We start from the raw sequence: 6321 nt of genomic DNA on the forward strand, positions 1-6321 counted from the left end.
CTGTGGCTGTTTTCTCATTGCTCTATTCCAAAATAACCCTCCCTGATTTAACCTAATCACAAGTCAAGAGTGCCTAGTTTCACGTGACTTTAAGAGCAGGGATCTTATTCTTACCACCATGGTAAACCACTTCGCTCTAAAACACCTATAGCAGTAATAACACCAATAACTCATCATTTAATCACTGCACATGGCAGTATACCCCTCAGGCTGTCGCTATAAATACAGGTCATCCGATTAAAAAGTCTAAGAAATGGTGGCCCGAGTCAGTACTACCATATGGTGGTCAGAAAGACATATCCTTAGCCCATGACGTAAAGGCATGAGGTTTGCAACTTCATCCCCTTAAAAAGTTCGAGGAAAAGCTTCACGAAAACAGAAGATTTTTAACGTTAGCAGGATTTTTTGAGTTTTGTAAACTTTGGGATTACTTCCTCTTCTTATAGCTCTTTTCTCGCTTATCAAGTTAATGCCTCTTTTTCTGTTCTCTCATTTTTGTTTTTCCAACTCTGAGCCATAAGGGTACATCAGATGGACTCACCCATCGGCCTCTGATAAAAATAAAACGGAAAATCTATCAAGCGAACTTACGTCAAGGTTTATATAAAAAAAAAAAAATCTTACTCAAAAATATATCCGTTCCGGCTACATTTCCGATAAGTAGATCAATACATTACTGAACCGTAAAAAACTCTCAGTTACAGGCCCCTCGTTACAGCATTTGCAAATATCTATTAATACAGTCATTAGGGCAACTGCATGCCATTACCAGGACCTCAACGTGCAACTAATGCATTCCGTCATTAACTATTTTGGGCTTGTGTTGCAGCACAAATACTAGAAATACTTTGATTTATATCTTTTTTTTTTTATATTCGGGAAAAAATAAACGGATGTACCCGATAATTCCTTATGATGATAATAGTGATCATGGCTAAAAATTATAATTATGGATAGCAAGAGATAGCAGTGATCATGAAAATTGGGCAGTTGGTATAATAATAATAATAATAATAATAATAATAATAATAATAATAATAATAATAATAATAATAATAATATTAACAGGTAAAATTGAGAGAGAGAGAGAGAGAGAGAGAGAGAGAGAGAGAGAGAGAGAGAGAGAGAGAGATTCAAATTCAGTTATACTTCATAGCTAGGATATGGATAAAGGAAAGTCATTTAGGTGAAATTTGTTTAATTCAAACACTACAAAAATGTAATGTCTAAATTTTAAATTTGTCTGAATCGAATACATTAAAGATAATATATATATATATATATATATATACTGCATATCTCCCCTATATAATTAAGAGCAAGTGCGACTATACATATATCTATATATCTATATATATATAATATATATATATACATATATAATATATATATATATATATATATACATATATATATATATATATATATATCGTTACAGAAACAAAAATGTGCTTTTATACAAATTTCAATGAAAAATTAATGGAATTCGTGTTAATTTTCCTCTAAGAACAGAGAGCAAGTAAGAAACTCCGACCTAGGGTGGCCTTCGAGCACTTTGGTGACCCAAGGCTGAACACATCGAAGTGCCCCAGGTTCCAGGTTCCAAGTTCCAGGCAACAAGGGCTCTTCACTCACTCTTCACAATGTATACCCGGAGCTGCAACGGTTCCAGATGGCTCGTTGACCATTGAAAGTGTAACTCTCTTCTATGTTACTATTTCTGATTTGCATATATTAAAAGTTGAGGGCATTTGATATTGTACATAAATTTATTGACTGTTAGGTTTATATTTATATTTATATTTACATCTGGAATAAGGGGTAGATTGCATATAATAATTCTCGAATGGTATATAAGATAGATGGGTAGAAAATCCAGGTTTCCAAGCGTTAATAAACACTGACAAAGTAATCTAAAGGCATTCGAGTTGATTGTATAAGTTCAGGATGTCATGGGTTATTGTAATGTGCCAGAGAGAGAGAGAGAGAGAGAGAGAGAGAGAGAGAGAGAGAAAACCTCTCAACGCATCTCAAAACCCCTTTCTCCTTTAAAATCTCTCTCTCTCTCTCTCTCTCTCTCTCTCTCTCTCTCTCTCTTTTAGAGTCGTGTGTTAAGGATTGTTCTTCTATAGCAAAGCGCAACAATATACTAATGGTTTTGATTTCCTCCTTCGGCATAAATCTCTCCATACTGAAAGACAAGACGCAGACACGTGACTTGATTCCAGTGAAAGAAACAAGACGATGGATGTGGGCAACATGTTCCAATCCCATACTTATTTATTCTACTTATAGAATGCACAATAAAAATGGATATACATATATACACCTATACACACACATATATACTTACATATATATATATTTACACACATATATATATATAAATATAAATTTAAATATATATATATATATATATATATATATATTTATATATATATACATCTATCTCTATATAATAAAGAGCAAGTGTCTGGCACTATATATATATATATATATATATAAATATATATATATTACATATACTGTATATAGATATATATATATATATATATATACTGTCTATATATATATATATATATATACAGTATATATATATTTATATATATATTATATATATAGATATATATATATATATATATACTGTCTATATATATATGTATATATATAATATATATATATATATGTATATAGATATATATCTGGTCACGATTAGCGGCATTGCCAGACGTATTGCTACTCGGTCACTCCCCGTCGCTCGAGGGTGGGGGGTTGGGAGAGGGTATTGTCATACCCCAGAGAGAGGGGTTGAGAAGGGTTGAATCTGTGTGCGTGTGTGTGCATTTCTATCTAAATATTCACCAGTCATTTTGATGGGTCGCGCATACTAATATATATATATATATATATATATATATATAAATATATATATATATATATATATATATAATTGTGCGTGCACATGTGTGTATACACGTGCACGCCTTCATACATCTCGATTTATTTACACTTCTGTGTATTTGCAATGTCAGAATCAATTGCTTTACGAACTCTTTCTTCTTTGTCTGTAGAACAAAGGAAAGAGAATAAATAGCACTATCCTGTTGCTACAATTCGAATATTGATCTCTCTACAAAAGTGCCTATCTGTGTTTACAACTCTGCCGTTTCAAAACAAAAGGTTTTTCTCGAAAGCAAAGTGTCGTCTCCAGTTAGAAGATTTAAAGGCCATCCATGAAAGGCAAAGGCAGGAGACAGTGACAATACCCTGGCCAATAGTACAATGCCCTAGAGACTGGCCATACATTTCTGTGATCAGCACTCAAACCCCCTCTTCACCCAAGTTAGGACCAGGGAGGATCAGGCAATGGCTCCTGAGCTCACAAGGATGGTGAGGTTGCAGCACTACAAGATACCATTGAGTTTGAGCGGGACTTGAACCCCAGTCCAGCGTTCACAAGGCAAGGACGTTTACAATAGGCCATCACAACCCCTTCGGATTGTTTAAGATCTTAAACTACTATTTGGTTCCCGGTTCCAGAGAAATGTGATCCGTGTTAATTTTCAAGATTCGATAACAAACTAATAAATATTATACTAACTTACCTAGCTTTCAAACTAGAAAAACTATAGTAAATTCTTTTTAGTGAGGCAGATTTGCACCGACTCGCAGGGGTGCCCTTTTAGCTCGGAAAATTTTCCTGCTCGTAGATTGGTTAGAGAAGATAATTCTAACCAATAAGATAGCAGAAAACTTTTCCGAGCTAAAAGGGCACCCCTGCGAATCGGTGCAAATGCGCCTCCTATAGCATTCGAGGGCTAAGGAAAAAATCAAAACAAAATAAAATATTTAATTTAAAGAGATGTCACAGTAAGAGAAGATGTATTGATTTAAAACGGTGGTGATCAATTTCGAATAGTAATAATTGAAAAATCAATATTTTCCAAAATACAAAGGAATGGAGAATTGAATTTCATGACATTTTTTAACACGAGGCTTATAAAATTACAAAACACGATATAAATGAGGAATGACAGACTATATTAAATCTTCATTGATTGAATATGTTAACAAAAGCAATGACAACTGCGCTATGTGTAAAAACTAGTCGACAATTACGTTAGGTATTTTGTCTTAATTACGTAAATACATTACAGGGAAGCGGATTCAATATCGTCCCAAATGTACTTCATACACCAATTTGTTCTGGTCTCCCTAATTGCGTCGTTCTAATTACCCAAAATCCATTAGAAATTCCTGTGACGTTGTGTAAACTCACATACAAATATATAATATATATTATGCAAGGCCCCGTTTAGAATTACGTGCCTGCATGCACACACACACACACACTCATATATGCATATCTATCTATCTATCTATCTATATATATATATATATATATATATGTGTGTGTGTATGTATTTATCTATCTATTTATCTAACTATATATACACTCACACACACATGCACACACACACACACACACACACATATATATATATATATATAGATGCCATTGAAACTCAAAATGAAGATCTATAAGAGAGTTGTTAGGCTCGTACTATTATATGGGGGCACAAACTTGGATACTTGAGAAGTAAGAAGAGGAGGAACTGTTGGAAAGAACCTAGATGAGGATGGTGAATATCAATATCGGAAAGTAGGGAGAGTCAAGATATAAGAAGATTACGTAATATATATATATATATATATATATGTTTAATGTGTGATTAACTTACACCTTATCCCTTTTATGAGGAAGTTCGGAGTAGCATACCTTTCTTTGTGCGAATGAAAACCAGGAACATATTCCAACAAAACTCTTAGGAAACTTTCCGTAAGTCCAATGGCCAATTAAGATAGATTTTGTATCTTTAAATAAAAATATATTGTACAACGAAGCAAGACTTCAGAGGATAATAAACAATCTTGGTTTGATGATAAAGAACCTTATAACTGAACACATTTACTTCATATGTAATGAACGCTTAGTAAAATAATTTTTAACTAAAGCCATAGTCATCATGGATTCTTTAGAAACACTTCATTTACAAGGGGTACTGAAAGCCAAACTGATTTCCTTAAGGTTTCATGAATAAGTCGAGTCTTATTTAACAGTAACTAATTGTTATTCTAACTTATTGATCTTTTGTTTTAATTGTTTATGCTCATTCAGTTTTTTTTATTTCTTTATGATTTTCGATATTTAAACTTTCAAAAATTCTAATGACATTAAAAAAGAACATTTACGTGAAGATCTCGTATTTCGGTGTAGCGCGTTAATGACAGCTCGTACAATATCATGAACATCTGTAAAAGGTTACTCCAAGAACAAGAGACCGTATTGACATAATGCCAACTAAATCTAAAAGGATAGACAGATCGAACGTTAAACCTCTTTCTGGACCACTTCAAATTAATTGCTAATCTTCCTTATACATAAAGAAAAACTGTCTGGATATATATATATATATATATATACTGTGTATATATATATATATATATATATACTGTGTGTATATATATATATATATATATACTGTGTATATATATATATATATATATAATTTATATATATATATATATATACATATATATATATATATATATATAATTTATATATATATATATATATATCTATATCTATCTTTCTGGTCACGCTTAGACGTTAACTAATCGGGCTCTCCCCGTCCCTTGTGTAGAGGGAGAGGGAGTAATCATACCTTGGTGAGAGGAGGTTGCGGCGTGCGTGCGTGCATAGCTATCTAAATATTCAGTTGTTATTTTGACGGGTCGCGTACACTAGTTTTATATAAATACTGTCAGCTTTAACGGAAATGAAAAACACACCAAACAAATAAGGTTTTGTGGTTGTAAGTCACATTTACAATTATTCAGCCAGTTGAATTTAGCAAAGGGCTTCAATTTCTTCCCATGTTGCTATTGGATTGACAAGACATTCACCCTCTGGTTCGAAGGCGCCCTTTGCTACATTTTCAGAGGTTGAATTTACACAAAGGCACAACTTGAACCAGTTCCTCATGCTTGCATTCCCATAAGCAACGTTTGCTCTTTTCCTTTGGGTATTTTTTCCTCTAACATTTACTTTGCGATGGAGGCACCGACTATTCTTGTTGAAGTTAGTAAAATGACCATTTGCTAACTTTCTTACCGTTGAACTGGCCATAAATCACTGCATTATTATGCCTAAAGGATCCATTTGAAATCATGAAAATAACATTTTTGGCTGGTTTCATATTTCAGAATATCGCAGGCTCGTTCAGCGAAAGAAACAAATACAGAAGAAAATGTATAAAT

The sequence above is a fragment of the Palaemon carinicauda genome, chromosome 21, assembly GCF_036898095.1.
Source record: "Palaemon carinicauda isolate YSFRI2023 chromosome 21, ASM3689809v2, whole genome shotgun sequence".
Lineage (NCBI taxonomy): Eukaryota > Metazoa > Arthropoda > Malacostraca > Decapoda > Palaemonidae > Palaemon > Palaemon carinicauda.